The 18227-nt window shown below is 41.1% G+C and overlaps 1 protein-coding gene and 1 long non-coding RNA gene across 3 annotated transcripts in view; one reads left to right on the top strand and one right to left on the bottom strand.

Moving 5' to 3' along the window:
• The window catches only part of BACH2 (BACH transcriptional regulator 2), a 412299-nt gene extending 395813 nt beyond the window's left edge, over nt 1-16486 (bottom strand). For both annotated transcript variants that reach the window (XM_020963049.2, XM_020963047.2), the window contains exon 1: nt 15946-16486. The gene's annotated coding sequence lies outside the window, so the exon portion shown is untranslated. The remainder of the gene's footprint in view (nt 1-15945) is intronic.
• A 402-nt stretch (nt 16487-16888) lies between these two features.
• LOC144457567 (uncharacterized) overlaps nt 16889-18227 on the top strand; it is a 125662-nt gene continuing 124323 nt past the window's right edge. The window contains exon 1 of the long non-coding RNA XR_013486985.1: nt 16889-17071. This is a non-coding gene — a long non-coding RNA (uncharacterized LOC144457567). The remainder of the gene's footprint in view (nt 17072-18227) is intronic.

Genomic DNA, 18227 nt, shown 5'->3' with positions numbered 1-18227 from the left:
AAAATAAGCTGAAAGAACTAGAGCTATTTAGGATGAAGAAAAGGAAGGAGGGGTAGGAGAGGATAATAGCTGTCTTTTAGTATCTGAAGGGCTGTCACATGGAAAAGGAATTTAACTTGCTCTGCTTGGTCCCAGAGGGAAGAACTAGAAGTGGGTGGAGGTTATTGCGGCAGTTTTCAGCTCAATGTATGGAAAAGCTTCTAGACAATTAGAATTGACTTTTAAATGCAGTATTAAGGATCAAAATCACAGATCATAGCCCTAGAGCAGGAAGGTATCTAAGTGCTCACGTCTAACACTCTCATTTTGCAAAGTGGGAAACTGAGGCCCAGGGACATTAAGTGACTTGCCTAAGGTCATACACATAGGAGAACTGATGAAGTTAGCACTACACTGTCTTGCCCACATGTTTCAGTATGTCTGGTACATGAACATAAGAAGCAGAAGAGGAGGCAAAATGGGAAAAATGGCTGCTCACATAAGAGAATTTCTTCCCAGCCTACAAGATGCAACCCCTTTCCTGGACATCAGAGGGGAAAGCCAGTAATCCAGTATAATCTGCTTCTCTAGATGGACCTTAGAAATGGGCTAGACTCATAACCTTTCATCTCTGAGGAGGCATAAAGAAAACGAAAGAGTTGGCTTATAGCCACAGGTGATGCAAGTGTTTGCTGTTGCACTTTGTTGATACCACAATATTTTCTATTTTAAGTAAATCATTCTTTTCCTTAGTGTGATATAAGGTCAAGGGACTCTTCCAAATGGCACAGTGGAGTGTGCACTGGGTCTGGAGTTAGAGGAACCTGAATTCAAATGCTGGCTCTGCAACCTTGTGAGAATAATTTAACTTCACTGGGATTCAGTTTCTCATCTACAAAATGAGGGAATTAGACTAGAGGGCCTCCAAGGTACCTTCCAACTTTAAATCTATGATCCTCAAAAGGGAACCCTTCAGTAGGTGGAGGCTCACAATCATTGCTGCAAGAATACTTGATCCCAAAGAAGAAAGATTTACATAGCGGCAAGCTGGAAATGTTTACGACAGAAGGAACTGTCCAGGAAGGTGGTAGGCGCCCTTCCTCACTAGAGTTCACCAAGCAAAGATGTTGGCTAAGCTAGAGAGGGGATTCTTTTTCAAGTACTGAGTGGACTGAGACCATGAACTTGCTTTTTAAAAAATGTCTTGATTATTGTATTTCAATATAATTGGTTTTATTTATAATCCTACATTATGCATTTAAATACATTATCCTCCAAATGCATCCACAGGCTTCAGCAGACTGCCAAAAGGGTATCTATGACACAAAGGTTAAGAATCTCTGAATTAAATGTCTCTAAGCTTCCTTCCAACCCTGCGATTTTGTGCTTCTTTGAAAACTGCTTAGCATATATTCAGAAAATTACTTATTTAGAAAAATCAGATATTATATGGAAACACGTACACTACACACACACACACACACACACACACACACACACACACTCCATTATTTCTAGGTATTAACTTGTGCTATTAGAAAGGAAACAGCAAATTTCTTCCAAGGCTAATAATTGCTTGTTCTACACACGGCTGTTTCCTCTCTGACTCTTATTTTCTGTTAACCTTCCCCTTGGAATCCTTTGACAATGACTCAAAGGGCAATAGAGACTAGCTAGCATTACCTCGGGGCCCCCAGGACAAGCTCAATGGAAATGGAAAGTAGGAGGCAGATCTCAGTGGGCTGAGGTGGTGAATGCCAGTTGTTTCCTTTCTGGGTTCAAAGAGGACCTGCTTTTCAGCTACGTTTCCTTCGGAATGCTCCCTTAACAATCGGAGATGCTTGGTGCACAGATTTCTAACCGATGAAAAGATCAGGGCTTGGTTATTTGGTCATAATGAAACTAAAAACAGTAAGATGAAAAACAGTGGTGTGATAATTACCATTTTTAAAAACAACTTTATACTTGGGTGAAATCAAGAGATATGAAGAATTAAAAAAAGACTTAAACTAATATTTTCCAACCTTTCACTAACAGCAGGGGCTAAAACCACATGTTTTAAAGGTCTTGAACTGGGTTATTATTAGAAGTCACAACTCTATTGATACTGATGAGTCATTTCTATTGGCGGAAACCAAGAACTCCCATCATCTTTATGTTACACAGCATGCAGTGTGGTTTTTCTCTTTATTACTGGTCAAAACTGCTATAGAAAGCTTATCAAAACTACCAAAACAAGATCCAGGGATTTGCTTCTGTGCTAAATACAGTCTCAGGCTAACTGATCTCACCTAATCGTCTATCTGGAGATAGTTTAGGCTGATAAATGATGTATTTGTAGGAACAAGAGGAAATTTATTTAGAAACCTCAAAGAAACAGCATTTAATACTTTTCAGTGAAAATAAGCAAGATCTAACTCAGAAACAAAACACTGAAACCAACACTAAAAACAAATGCTAGCTATGTCCTGACACTGAGATCAGCTTATTTACTCCAGTAAAATACCCTGGATATAAACTAACCCTATCATTATTCAAGAACTCCAGTAACACAAAATAACCTGTAAGGGCTGCTGAATGACCCACCTCTGTGTATTCCTAATGGGAGATCCCTGCCTGCAGGGATGGAAGATTTGGGTCAGGTGTCACACCAGGAAAATATAAGCTAATGAATAGCTCTGGGAAGTTCCTTGTGGTCTTAATGTGTAAGACAGATAGTCATTCTATATAGAAAAGGCAAGAAACACTTCTCTGTCCATTCTAACTATCCCTCTCTACCCTCTCTCCCGCCCCCAATACACACACACACACACACACACACACACACACTCTCTCTCTCTCTCCCCCCCCTCCCTCCCTCTCCCTCCCTCCCTCTCTCTCTCCTTCCTCCTCCCTCCCTCCCTCTCTCTCCCCCTCCCTCCCTCTCTCTCCCCCTCCCTCCCTCTACCTCCCTTTCTCTCCCCCTCCCTCCCTCCTATCGCTCAAAGAGTCCAAGAAAATAAGATGAGGCAAGAATCAATTCTCTTAAAAACATTTCCACAAATGGCAAGCTACTTACTTAGCCTGAAACACACAGGCGAAAGTCTGATATTCTACTACTCAACCAAAAGATTGTGTTTTGGCTGTTGGAAGAGGAAGAGAAGCCGGCCGACCAGTGACCACAGAACTGAAAATAACCCCTGAGCAACTCCATGGCACTCAGAGTTCTTAAAGTCTTGGTCTTCCCTTGTGGGCAGTTTACAGTGAGGCCAGCTGAGAGCTGCAGCAGACTCGTGAGTCAGCAAGAGCGACTCGTAGGAAATAGCTGACGTGCTAAATTACCCTTGCATACATATTGTGCACACACCTCCCCACTAAATAAAAACAGGGCACATGCAAATTAATGAAGAGAAACACCTCAACAGTTACAGTTCCTGTTTTCCCAGTTTAGAGCTAAATAAATCTGTACCACTGCTAAATAAATGATAATAAAACAACAACTCACTCTCCATGCTATGCTGGGATGAGCAGCTGCACTCGAGTCTCAAGGGTCACTTAGTTTTAGCTGCTCTTATTCAATTAGTTTTAAATGTGTTTCCCTCCCTTCTGAAAAAGCAGAATAGTTGCCATATAGACCACAAGAACTGGTAACAGACAAGCACAGTTCCTGTTTTTCACAGGGGGGACTATTCTCAGACCTACAATACTGAGACACTGAAAACAAGTGGAAAGTTTGTATTTTCACTGCTGGGGAGATTTATAACCAAACAAAGGCATCTTCGCTTTGATAGAATGGGCAGTATGCTGCCCCAAAAGTTCTTGTTTAAGTCAGTTATTTGAAATGCTAAACTATTCTTTTTTCCTTAAGAAATGATATATAAATGGCAGTAAGGATTCTAGCCTAGCCCCACAAAAGCCATGATAGGGCTGAAACACTATACACCTGCGGTTAAAATTAGCAGAAAATGTTTCAGTACTAGAAATTAAGCGAAATGGGGGGATTTAATAAAAAATAACTTTTTATTTCTATTGAATGCTGATGCCTGAGGAAAGGCAGATTTAATCAGTGGAGATGAAAAAGAGATGGAGAAGATACACAGAAACATCTGTGGAGATTCTGAAGGTGACGTCTAGACTGTTTCCAGGCCCTTAGGATCGATGGTACTGTTATCATGTCTAATTTCACTTCAAAATGCATAGTTCACCCATTCCTTGACATATGTATATTGCTAACCTGCTTTTATACTCCTCCCTTATGATTATGGTCATCTTTTGTCTTACAAACAGAAGGATAAAGGTTTTCCTAAAGGCACTAGCCAAAGTTTGGAAGAAACCAGAGAAAGTAACCAGGAGCTAAAGGAGGTGGATGCTTTTATGAGGCCAAGAATGACTGAGGTTGAATTAGCTGAGTCCTAGCCAGTGGAAAACAGGTAAAGTAATGCAGACATAAAAGAAAGAAGGAAGAAGAAGTTCCTTACACCAGCTGGCAGATGGTACAATGGGCCCAGGACAGCTTGGTTTTGTGTGTTGTTTTTTTTTTGGGGGGGGGATAGAGTATGGGGAAGGAATTAGGAATGTGCAGCAACATTAATTCATACAGGATATTTATAAGTGTTTTAATCTAAATAATCTGATCACTTAGGCAGGTGTAGGGAACCTGCAGCCTCTAGGAATGCCACATGTGGCCTTCTAAGTCCTTGGGTGCAGCCTTTTTGACTGAGTCCAAGTTTTACAGAACAAATCCTTTTATTAAGAGGATTTGTTCTGTGAAGTCAGGATTCAGTCAAAGGGCCACACTTGAGGACCTAGAGGGCCACATGGTCCCCACTTCTGATTCCTAGAGAAATCATGCCATATAGTTCCTTAATGTCCAGGAGCTGTCTATTTATAAATACATAATAAATGATGCTGCCTTTATTTATAATAGTCTGGGAAAAAAAGGTGCTAAGGACTGATTTGTAAAGAACTTGGAGAAAAAATATCTCAAAACCAATGCCACTGCTATTTTTTTCCATTAAAATTAAATATTCAAGAATAATAGAGAATTTCAGGTTCACTAACATTGACACTGACAAGAATTCCTAATTATAGACCTGGTGACTTTCACCTGAGGCTTTAGTTTAAATATCAAATAAAAGAGTGACTTGCTACAATGTGCATGCTATTGAGTCCAGTATTTGGAAGAATATAGGGAAAGGTGGTTCTCCCTGTCAAGTTTATTATAACATGAAAGAAAAGCCATTTCTCCTGTATATACCAAAGCAGTTATTATCCTCTAATCTGTATAGTGAGATTACTCTGACCAGGAAAGGCCTTTTGAGTAGGCAACTGCTTACCGAAGGCCGCAGAGGCCTTCTCTGCTTCCCAAAATGCCTCTCACCACCACAAGTTGATGTCTGAAATTTTACCAGTTAAAGATTCAACTCTTTGGCATAATTCAGTTGTCATCTATTAAAATGCTGATGAGAAGTAATCTACTAAATAAAAAGTCTCTTTATACTTTGGGGTACATGAGTTCTCATTAGATCATTTGATTTGGTAGAAGGGACTTTAGAGGGTGATCTAAACCAAAAGTCCCATTTTATAGATGCTGAAAATAAGAGCCAGAGGTTAAGTGATAGGCACAAGGTTACACATGGAACAAGTAGCAGAATCGGGATTCAGAGCCAGCTTCTGATACCAAATTTGATGCTTTTTCTTCTACATCACACTGCTTCTTCCTCTCTTGAGAGCTTGTTTTCAGAGGGGAAGCAATAGAGAAAAGCATATGAAGAAACCAGGTGAAGGGTAGAGGATTGGGAAGGGAAAATGATAGAAAAGAGGGGAGACGTACAGAAAAGGAAGATTAGAAATGTAAAAAAAAAAACCCAAAACCAAAAAAACTAACTTCTTGTATCACAATTTTGCCTAGAGCCAGCTCAGACTTTGGCCTCTTCGCATGAGATGAATGGAAAACAGAGAGTAACTTCCCAATATACCTACATTTTCTTTCCTGAATAAGCAATAAGATATGACATATTTAATTTTATATCTTTCACAGTTTGACTCTTCAGTGTTCGCTGATTTGCATAATATGGAATCTTGAACCCATACAGATATTCTTCAAATCAATGCAAGTCATTCTCCTAGTAAATCAGCAGCTTTAATTTAAGCTCATCATTGTTTGCACAGAAATCTGTACGCACTCATCTACTTGGTTTTTAAAAATCACATAAAGCCCCCAACAGTGATGCACTAAGTATCACTCACTATTCAGCTGACTACAAAGATTCCCAATTCAACTAAATACCAAAAATGAGCCCACTACTTGCAGACATATTATAGTTCCTCAGTTGGAACTTTGAATGTACACTTAAAATTTAGACAGCTGCCACAGAATGTCTTTCAGCTGAAAATGAAGACCTGGTAACCAGAATGGACAGAACATTGAGAAAGCATTCTGAACAGTAACCCTGAAAACCTCAGGTAACCTGAGGGTCACTGCCCACTAAACTACCCCTGCCTAGTTCTTTAAAAATCCATTCAAACCTTTAGTAAAGAGTTGCAACACATTAATCTGTAAAGATAATATTTCCCTGAAATGGACTATAATGAGAATAAAGGTCACCTACTTTTATCTATTACTGGAAGCCAATATTTATAATAGGGCGCTTTAAAATGATTATGTCTAAATCAGGCTTTCTTCCTCAGTGTATTAACATGCCTCTTGGGTGAATTGTTGACTTCACCTTATTCCTCTCCATCCAAAACACTGTCGACATATTCCTCTATCCCACCATCACTCTCACTCTCTATCCCCTAAATGAACAACAAGATACGTATATCTAAAGAATGCCATTATTAGAACATGCATCAGAGCACAAACAATACCAGTTCACAGAAAAATTATTTTGCAATTTCATCCTTTGCATAAAAGTAAATCATTTCCTAATATCACAAGATAATCAAAGTATGAGCATTTTTCAGAATTTTAAAAATAATAATCTTTTTAAACAGAGATAGATAATAGAATTAGTTTCGTTAATAGAATATACCACCCTTACATGCAATCAGTCTTTGGTAATATATGCTGTGGCCTATTTATGTCTACCCAACATCCCTCTATCGCCTACCTGCAATTCTGATTAGAAGCAATGTATAAAGAAGATATATACTATTAAAGACAAAGATGTCTGGAGAAGGAGGTGTATCTAGAGCAAGGGATAGCAGAGAAAAGCCTAAATGCTACACTGGTATACTTTTATTGTTAAGAAACTGAGAAGAAGGTCTCTAATACATTGCGTAGATACCCTATGTTAAATAAGATTTATAGGAGTAAAGGGACAAGAGTCACCCAGGATAAAAAGGTATGCATCTGGTACAAAAACTCACATTGATGAGATCATAGATCCATTGAAATTAAAAGTTAATAATTTACTACAAGATCTTCATTCAAGTGTCTTGGATAATGAGGCATGCAAATGGCTCTCAAACACTCTGTTCTAGGGACAGTTACCCTACTTTGGATCAAAGCTGTCATTCCAGAACCAAGCTTGGAAGTGAGACTTAAAAGATCATTTGGTTTCTCCCCATTTAATTTCTGATCATGTAAAAACAAAAAAAATTTAAATAATCAAAATAGGAGTGGATACCTACACATCCAGAATATGATTTGTAACCACTACTAGGTCCGTATGCCAAAGAGATCAAAGAAAAGGGAAAATGACCTATTTGTACAAAAATATTTATAGCAGTTCTTTTTGTGGTGCCAAAGAACTGGAAATTGAGGGGCTATTCATCAAATGGGGAATGGCCGAACAAGTTGTAGTATATGATTGTGATGGAATACTATTGTGCTCTAAGAAATGATGAGCATGATAGTTTCAGAAAAACCTTAGAAGACATATATGAATTGATACAAAGTGAAGTGAGGAGGACTAGGAGAACATGGTACACAGTAACAACAGCATTGTAAGGATGATCATCTGTGAAAGACTTAGCTACTCTGATCAAGACGATTCCAAAGAAGCCCCGTGAAAAATGCTATTTACCTTCACAGAGGCAACTGATGAACTCTGAGTGCTGATTAAAGCATACTTTTTTTTAAACTTTATTTTTCTTGAGGTTTTTGTGCATTTTCTTTTGCAACACAGCTAATATAGAAATATGTTTTACACAATTTCATATATATATATATATATATCATTATCATATTGTGTGCCTTCTTAAGGGATGGGGAAGAGGGTAGAAGGAGGCAGGGATTCTGAAACTGGAAATCTAAAAAAATGAATGTTAAAATTTTTTACATGTAATCGGGAAATATTTAATGAAATAATCTAAAATATATTTTTAGAAAGAATATGATGTGTACTCCACCCCCCCAGTATGGCAACTGATTATTTTCATAGTTTTTAATTTAAAAAATAAATAAAACAAAATAAAAATAAAAAATAACAAGTTTACTTTTAATTGTCACAGAGACACACCTAAATCTTGGTAATGAAATTCTGGGGTCTCTTTCAGGCATCTTATGATAACTCAAAGTGGACAAAGAGACTCTAGGGCCACAGAGAGAGGAAAGTAAATACTTCTGAGATAGGAGATAATTAATAGGTCTAGAAGAATGAAATCCCTAAAAATAGAGCTAGAAGGGAATTTAAAGATCATTTAATTTTACAATTTTACAAACAATTTAATTTTACAGATGAGGAAATAGAAGTCAAGGGAGATTAAACAACCTGCTTACAGTCACCCAGATAATAATAAGCAAAGGCAGGATTCAAACTCTGGTCCCCTGACTCCAGATGGGATACTTTTTTTCCCCCCACACCATGTTGCTTCAAATAAAAAGGAAGAGGCACTTGTTTCAGAGTAGTAGTCATAAGTGACAAGCTGCCTCAACACAGAGGCATTTCTGCAGTTCTGGCCCATTTGGTGAGAATCCACACACATGCTGACAATTTGCAGTCTGAAAAGGTAATGAATGTTTTTGCACACAGGAGTAAAAGTGAACATTCTGTGAGTAATTACTGCATATTATCATAATGGGCCTTCAGTGATGTGCTACTCTGATGCCTAACCATGGTGAGGATGTGACTGGGAGCCCTCCAAGCTATTTCTACAGAACACAAGTTCAGGCAGCTCCTACAAAAGCTCCAAATACGGGCCCAGTGACTGTATGTGGGTCTCAATTCTGAGGACCAGCCTAGTTAAATTCAGATAGGTTCATTACCAGTAGACTGACCACCTTATGATTATGATTATGACTTTTTTTGGCCACAACAACTCATGCAGTTATTTGCTAATGTGTGAAGTAAGGAGTAGTGATCTGCATTGCTGAAGAGAGCACCTACATTGACTGATAAAATCGTGAAACTTTTAAGGAGATATCTTGAAAACAAGAGGAATGTGGGCTAATAGGTAGAACAATGGAACAGTTATCATGATGTTCAATTTTCCAATTCCACTACTGACTCATTCAGTAACCTTGGGCAAGTCACATTAACTCTGGTTTCCTCAAATGTAAAATGAAGAAAGAATAAAGGCAGTCTAGCTACACCCTACTTCACAAGGATGTGATAAGGACTTATACGTAATGGTTGAGATGGCCTGTGGGGGATAGGAGGGAAAAACTGAGAAAAGCTTCAGTAACAACTAGGGGAGAGGGCCAGGTAGAAGGAGTTGAAAAGGACCATAGAGAAGGAAGACAGTAATATGTCACAGGTTGGAATCAGAAATTGTCAAGGGACTAGAAATGTTTTCTTCTGGTGACAGCCAGAGTTTGTCATGTGGCAGTCAAAGGCTTAGAACAAGAAGAAAGGAAAGAGAAAGGAGATATGACAGGACTAGAAAGTAGAGGAATAAATAATTTTTTGAAAAACGAAAGTAAGAAGGAAATGCAACAAGAGGGACGTGACTGGCAAATATATTTTCTTTTTTTTTTTCAGCCATTATGGTATCTGTTGTTTCTCTTAAGGTTGCCATGAGAAAAGGGTAGTGAGCTGAGGAAGAAAATAATCTATACAGAGACACGGAAAGGAAAAGGACTGATCACAGATCCAAAGACCAATTTATTATGAGGATAAGATACAAAGGGATTACACACTGCCTGAACCTTGATTGCAAAGTCACTTGGGAAGGCTGAGAGATGTTTTGGCACTGATTCCAGTGGTACGGATGAGAGATGACAAAAGCTTTCTGAGTGAAGTGATTTACTGTTTTGGAAGAAAACCTAAGGAGAAAAAAGAGTGAATTGCTGGCTATGTCTTTCAGTAATACCATTAAGCTGGAGAAGAATATGGACAAATTTACATATTATTTAGAAATATTATGGTCATTAGAGAGGATATTATTGTATGGGTATAGCAAGATATAAGCAATATTGTAAGTCAACTACTTATGAGAATCTAGTACCAGATAAGAAGCCTAAGTTTCTGGCTTGCCTTGACTTTCTTTCTCCTTTTAAAGGTTAAAATAATTATATACTGACTTGGCAACAAAGCACTATTTAAGATTCTTTAAGTAAACTAGGTTTAATGTTGAAAGGGATTTTAGAGAGCACCTACTTCTATGCCATCATTTAACAGATGAGTAAACACCTTCATTTTAGAGATTAAAAAACTGGGGCCTAGAGAGATAAAGTGACTCGTCCAATATTACATACTTCCTAATTTGGCTGGGCCAGAATTCAGACCCAGGCTCTTTGATTTGAAGACTAGTGCTTTTTCAATTACACCACACTGACTCACCTCCATCACTCAAAATTCATGTCTTGTGATGCAGCTGCACCCTAAGACACAGACATGTAGGTAAGAAATAACTCTTGGTCTTCTGAGTCAATTTTGGCTAGCAGCATTAAAATGCTAAATTCACCTTGGACATAGTTTGGCATTATACAAATTAGCTGTATAAAATGCTTGCTAAGTGAAAAAATTAATTTACAAATCAAAGCAAATTAGCTAGAAAGCTATTTAAAATGCCCAAAGTTTCAGACACAATCCCTTGCAATCCAGTTCTCAGCTGCCATTAACCTACTGGTTCTATATAATTCTATCATCTATGGCTTTGTCTTTATCACAGTAATTCACTGTTAAGTGATTAATAAGTGTTTGTTAAATTGAATTTAGCATGCCCAACTATCACCCTAAATTTACATCTGACATTCCCCAGGCTTCAGTATGACTACTCTGACCTCAAATTGCTCCAAGCTAAGCCTAGTTTCTTTTCATACAATTTCTATGAACATTTATGAAGCAAGTGACCAAGTGTATGGCACGGTGTTAGGTGTTAGGGTTTCAAGACAAAAGGACAGGCTTTACCTTCAAAGTAGCTTACATTTTTGAGGAGGAAGGATGATGACAAGAAGACAATATGAATACCTAAAAAGTCAATATAAACACGATTCTTGAGGAGGAAGAGAGCCCAAACAATTACAGGCTTCAGGGAAGGTTTCACAGAAGAGGTCATGTCTGAGGCTTGAAGGAAGATTAAGATTCTAAGAGCTGGAGGGATCAAATGCTCTGCACAGAAATTTCAATTTTCAATTTGTGGAAGGAATCACTTGGGGAAAATATTATCAATCACAAGCCAATTCTAAAATCAGAAAGGCTTCTTATGTAGCATTCTGCTAGTAACCTCCTGCTTCCTAGGGTTACTGTGAGGATCAAATGAGATAATATTTGTAAAGCACTTTAGAAACCTATATAAATGCTGGCTACTGTTATTAGTTATTATTATTAATTGTTGTTATTATTATTACCTCTTCTTTTAACCTTAAACTAAGGTCAGGAAGTAATGTTTTATACATCTTGGGAAGACAGCATCTCTTATCTTTAATAAATAGATAATAAGTAGGTAATTACATTATCCTGTACATAGAAGATCCTTAATAAAGGCTTTCTGAATGAATAAATAAATACGGTCTTCAGATATCCCAAAGCCACATCTCTAATAACTAACATTCATATAGTATTTTAAAGGTTTTCAAAGCAGTTTACAAGTATAATCTCATTTTATTCTCAAAATAACCCTGGGAGGTAGGTGCTATTATTTATTCCTCATTTTACAGATGAAGAAACTGAGCCGAGGAAAAGTTAAATAATTTGCCCAGGGTCACAAAGCTAGCAAGTGTCTGAGGCTGAATTTGAACTCAGATCTTCCTGAGTCCAAGACGACTGCTCTCTCCACATGACCACCTGTCTATATTATATTTAGTCCATAACAAGCAAAAGAGGAAGGAAAGGGCAGTTAAGAGATGGAATCACACTGTTAAAGCTAGAATTTTTTCTTCTCGGATTTCATCTGTGTCCCTAGCACAATTTATTAATATTTGTTCTGCCATTAATTCATGAAAGCATATGTGAAAGGCACCCGATGGGGGTGCCTGTCTTAAGTCAGGCAGCTTTGTCTATCTCCTTCTCAATTCTTCTGACCTCCTGGAAGTAAAAGTACCACTGCTAAAAACTGAAGCCAGAGCCAGTTTCACTGTGTATTCCCCAAAACAAAAACCTGATACATGCTAGAGTACCTGCCCAGTCCTCCATAGCAGTGAAATCAAGCTAGAATGAAATAATTACCAACAACACAAATTGGTCTAAAACCTTTTTGTTGGCCTCCTAGGAGGCTCTCTGAAGTGATCATCACAAATGCAAATGAATAACTCACTCCCTCTAGCTCTACAGAGAGGTGCTAAAGAGGTCCAGAAGTGAAGTACTGGCCCAGCATAGATGTGAACATGAACCTGACCATCTGGCTCTATGCAACGCACTTTGATCACAAAATGAATTGCAACAAATTGAAAAGGACAAGGTTGGAGTGAATTATCTCGTTGGTAATCTGAACCTACTTTTAAGCAGTTATTATCAGGTGGCAATGTTTCCTACCATCTTTGAACAGACATTTTCCTGAAGAACTGTAATGGCTCATTAACATCCATATCCAAATAACAATACTTTTTGCACTTATATGCTGCCTTTCATCTGGGGATTTCAAAGCAGTTTGCAAATAATTAAGCCCCACACAAAGGCCCCAAGAGGCGAAGCAAGGCTAGAGAACTGCCATAGAGAGTTCAAGAAAAAGATGATAAATGATTTCTTCCCAGTAACCAGCACCATTAGAAACAGACCTTTCCTCCTACCTACCTGCATTTCTTTTTTCTTTCTTTCTTTTTTTTTTTTTTTGAGGGGAGAGGTGTCTTACAAACAGTTATAAATCTATCAGAAAACTGTGCCATTAAGTTTGGTTAGAGTCAAGATATGTATGAAGAATGTATTTGCACATATAATATCAATGCACAAAATAACTGACATTTTCATCTACCTACAGAGGAAACAGTCAAAATTTCAGAAAGAAGCACTCATTGCTAGGAATCAAATAACAAATGTGAAATATTCTAATACTTAATATGAAAAGTCTGTACGAATATAACCTTCAACTTATTTTTTTCCCTCTCAGTATTAAAAGCAATTACTCTATGGTGCTGCAGTCACACTTTTGAATTCCATCTCTATCAGACCATTTAAATACTGTCTACATTTTGAAAGCACTAAGAGGAACAAAGTAAACAATCAATCCATTTTTTAAAAATCAGAATGTTTTAAGCAAAGATCTTCTAAGTGAAAAGCATTTCTGCCACTAAAAGTTTTATGGTGAAATTATAAACTATTGAAAAACTGAATTTTTAATGAAAATGCTGACATACGTTTAACGACAGCAGCCTGAATAACAACACTGTAATTTGCAATCTTTCTTACATCCTAAAGACTGATTCTAACAAGATGTCATTTTTGACTCACATTTATTATTACCTGAAAGAATGAAAAAATGCAGTTTACTCCAGAACTGCCAGTATTTCTGTGATCAGGTTAGGGTGATCTCACAATAACCAAAGCATTTTTAAGAAAGACGCACTCTGGATTACAAAAATAGCCTGTTCCACAAAAGGAAAGAAGCATGATTTCACACTTAGTTTCTTTCATGACAGCCAGAGCCTCTGCAGCAAACTGCCTTTCCTACATGTTACATTTTAATGATCTGAGAAAATCGTTATCAGAGTTAACATCTCTAATTTTACTCTAAACAGACAAAAGCAAAATATCTCATTAAACATCATCTTCACCAGGGTTCCCACTAGGCAGGAAAGGATTTTTATTTGAAGTAATTACCCTTTTTAGTTAAATACACTCAACAGATGAAATTTACACAGAGCGTGAGAAATTCATCACCAAAGGTGATGTCTAAGAAATGCAATTCTAACCAGGGAGCACTGTTCCGATCTCAGGTTTTCTGTGATGGACCATTTAATAGATGGTTCTACCCTTGGCACACCACCAGTCTGGAAAGACTGGCTGGCAGGCTGGGTTTTCGAATACCCAGCAAAGAAATTAAAAGTCACCCAAGTATCTCAACTGTAACTTCACCCAAGTTGTAAAAAATCGTCTAAAAGAAAACTAAGTGCAAGACACCAAACATCACTTACAATAAGGGAATGTAAACACACCACCACCCAACATGAGCTAACGCTCTCTTACTACAGGAGTCAGCACTTCCTTCCTTGGGAAGGTAAGGTTCGAATTCCGAGCTAGACAGAGGTCACCAAGATGCTCATTTGTTTTCCCTCTCCTATGGTTATGTGCGGGGAGGGTGGCTAGTGAATTACAAAAGGCAGCATCTCCTTTCAAACTCCTATTTCCACTGCCGACTCCGGCCAGAGTCTCAGACTCACGCGGGGCTGGAGGAGGGGTGGGAAGGGTTGGGGGAGAAAGGCAAGCTGAGGGATCCAGAACACTTTTGATTGACAATTCCCTGGCTTGCGGGTGGGAGGCGTAAATCTTTAATAAAAATTCTTCTGCAGCAGAGCGAAGCTTAGGATTTCGGGGCGGGAAGCAGAGCGGAGCTAGGAGAGAGAGTAATAACACTTTTATACAGGAGGATGTTTAAAAGGATATCCCTCTTGAAAGAGCTTACTCCAGTTGAGATGCCAAACGTACAGTCTCTTACAGTGTTCTCTCCCAGACTAATTTGGGGACTCTCCCCCCATCCCCCACCCCTGCTTCCCGCCGTGGTCCATAATTTGCTGCGGGTAGCTCCAATTCTTCCTCCCTCCCCGACACCGGACTTGTGCATTCTCCCCACGCCTGCGGCGGCTGGAGTCCAAGCTGACCTGCGGCGGCAGCAGATAGATGACAGCTGACGCGAAAACTGCTCGGAGGTGGCCAAGTGTTGGCCAGCGGACTTCGAGCCTTGGGCTCAAGCGCCGCGAAGGGAAAGGGGAAGGTGGCGGCTGGGTAAGGGAGGAAGAAGAGGACCGGGTAAAGGGATGGAGGGATGGTGGTGTGGCGGTGGTGGCTACTCCATTCCACCGCCCACAGTTCGGGTTAAAAGGCCTGAAGATCTGACAACTGCTTTGCTCCGCTGGCACAAAACAAAAACCTCTCTCCCCAACACCTCCCCAAACCCTCCCGCACGCCTGACTTATTACCCTCCGCTCCTCCTCCCCTGCTGTTCCAAAACACCCATCGACACATGCGGAATATAATACAGATTTTCCCCTACTGCAAACGACAAGGCGATTACACACACACACACACACACACACACACCACACACACACACCACACAGCGTCCGTCGGGGAAAACCTCCCATTTCCTTCCCCATTCCCAGAAAATGTCATAAAAGCCGAAGAGGAGGATGCTCTGCAAAGAATCGCTAGCTGCACACTCAGCGAGCCGGACGGACCCCAAGAGATCTTTCCTTTTCCACTCCGGCTACGCCTGCCTCTCTTCGCCTCGCCCTCCCCTTTCTTTTCCTCCAGAACCACACAGTTCTCTCCAGCTCCCGTCCCCTCACCATTCCGCCCTTTCTCCGTCCCCCACCCTCTCCTCCAGTGTCCCTTTTCCCACTTTGGAAAGGGCTCGTCCCTTCGCCTAAGGTCAGCCACGCCGAAAACTTCCCCCGTCACCAAAGAGCCTGGCAAAAGGCAAGCCTGCAAAGAAAAAAAGAGGACTCACCTTTTCCAGGAACTTTGCGTCTTTCCCTCTCTCTCTCTCTCGCAGTCTTCAAGCTTGCAAGCACCCCCCGCCCACCCCCCGGCCCCGGCTTCGGCCGGCCAGCCGGTGTGTGGCTTTCGGTTCGGGGGTTACCAAGTGAAACCCGGCCAGACAGGCATCACATGGCAGCTCGTTCCCAGCCTCCCCAAGTCCGTAGGGAAAGGGAGGGGGTAGGGGGGAAATGTAACAAGGGAAGGGGCGAGAGAGAGGCGAGAGAGCGGGTGGAGGAGGTAGGCGGCTGCGGGGGGCCGGGGGGTTGGGGGTGGGGGTGTTTGGCTGGCGGGGAAGAATCGGTGTCACGCACGGATCGAGCTCCGCCGTGGGCTTATACTGTTCAATGCTGCTGTTTGCAGGAGGCAGTGGCGGTTGTAAGCTTGGTAGTTCGGCGGCGGCGGCGGCGGTTCTCGCAGCCCCGGCGTGCGCGGCGACGGCGGCGGCGGCTGCTGCTGCTGCTGCTGTTGCGGCTGCTGCTGCTCCGGCGGCGGCGGCTCAGGCGGCTGCTCCTCGGTTCTGTTTGTTACTCGCTCTCCCTGGCTCGCGCTCTCTCTACGGAACGCCCACACTCTCAATCGCTACATTGTTGACATTCGGGGGCTGACGTCACCTCACTCCCCATTCACAATAACTTTACGGGATTCGGGTAGCGCAGCCTCTCCAGCCACTGGGGTACCGTACGCTCAGAAACTAGCGTAAGCCGCTCCGCGAATAGCGCTCGGGGTTCGGGAGCGGGGGAAGGCGGGCGGGGGGGGAAGAGGGGAGGAGAGGGAGGGAGCCTTGGCGAAGGGGAAGAGGAGGGAGGGGAGGGCCCCGGGAGCGCGCACTCCGCTGGCTCGCCCGAAGTGGCGCGCGCTTCAAGGCGCCGCCTGCTGCCGCGGCCGCCCGCTGCTGCTTTCCTTCCCCGCGTGCAGCGGCCGCCCTATTGCTCGCGTCAGCTCGCGCTTTGTCCTCCTCGCGCGGGTTTTCACGAGGGCTTGGAGAGCTCTGCACTGCCCCAGTCCGCGCGCTGCCAGGCCTGTCCCGTGTCCGTGCGGGTACCAGCCCAGGGTTATGCTGGGGCTCCGAAATCGCATTGGACAGCAGGATGGGGGTAGGGAGAAGGACGACGAGTGGGTGTCTGTCTGTCTGGGTTTCTGTAGGTTCATTTCCTGCGTGTGTGCAAAAGAGATCCCAAAGCGTTCCCCTCAGAGCTTGGGATGTGGGGGAATGGAGGGATGACAAGGAACTTGACCTTGCCAAGAGGTACCTGGATGAGGAAGAAAGATGCTGCACAGTACCAGTGTGGCAGCATACTGCTGATCTGTCCCATTGCCACCAGGGTAAGCCCATTTACTGGGGAGCATGGAGCTAAGGACCTTTTAGCGTTTACAGTCTGTAAAGAGAAATGACTCCAAGTGGGGCTCAATTTGTCCCAGATGCAATCACTTTTTTTTAATTTAGTGTGCGTCAGAGAGTAACTGAGTGAGTATCACTCAAACTTATCTGGGACTCCCCAGCTCCAGGATTTTTTGATGAGACGTGGGCTAGATGAAGAGAATAAATTAAATCTTACCTTTCTACTTCAAACTTCCTCAGTACCAGCCTCTACTTCATTGCAAAAAGGTGTATCCAGTAGGTTTTTCCATTTCTTTCATGCCTGGTGGTTGCCAGGGTGGTGTAATTTGACTTCCAAGTGTTTTTGGTGCTCCAGTGCCAGAGCAAACCTTGATGGTGGTTTAAGATTTTAAAGGGGGTAATTAGGACTCAAAACGAAAATAAATTTGCAATAAAATAAGGTTATGTTAGTACAGGACTGGTGGCTGCAACTTTACCCTGCCAAAGCCAGGAAATTCAGGTTTCCCTAAACAGCAGTAACTTTGCCCCCTTGTGTACATGTAGTATTCTGTATTATTACATGTGGTATTGATTTTTGATGAATATTATACAACTTTGGCTCACACTGGATAGAGAAGAAACATAAATTCCCATATTAAATAGGTACCAGTATATGCTGAGGAAACAGTGAAATAATATGTGGGGAATATTTTAAATATCTATCAAAAAGTTGCATTTAACATTCATCAAATAAGGATGTCATTTTAAAAATCCTTTCCAATTGAATAAAAGGCTTTGTCTAGAATATTTCCACTTAAAATGCATAGATGTCCTAAGAAATAGGCCACCCTAAACTTGGAAGATGTTATGATAGTGAATACCTTGTTGCCTCAAAATCATAGAACTGAAGGTCATCTAGTCCACTGCTTTCA

Source organism: Phascolarctos cinereus, unplaced genomic scaffold (genome assembly GCF_003287225.1).
Source record: "Phascolarctos cinereus isolate Bilbo 61053 unplaced genomic scaffold, phaCin_HiC Scaffold_5;HRSCAF=322, whole genome shotgun sequence".
In the NCBI taxonomy this organism is placed as follows: Eukaryota; Metazoa; Chordata; class Mammalia; order Diprotodontia; family Phascolarctidae; genus Phascolarctos; species Phascolarctos cinereus.
This window is presented reverse-complemented; position numbering and strand designations above follow the sequence as displayed.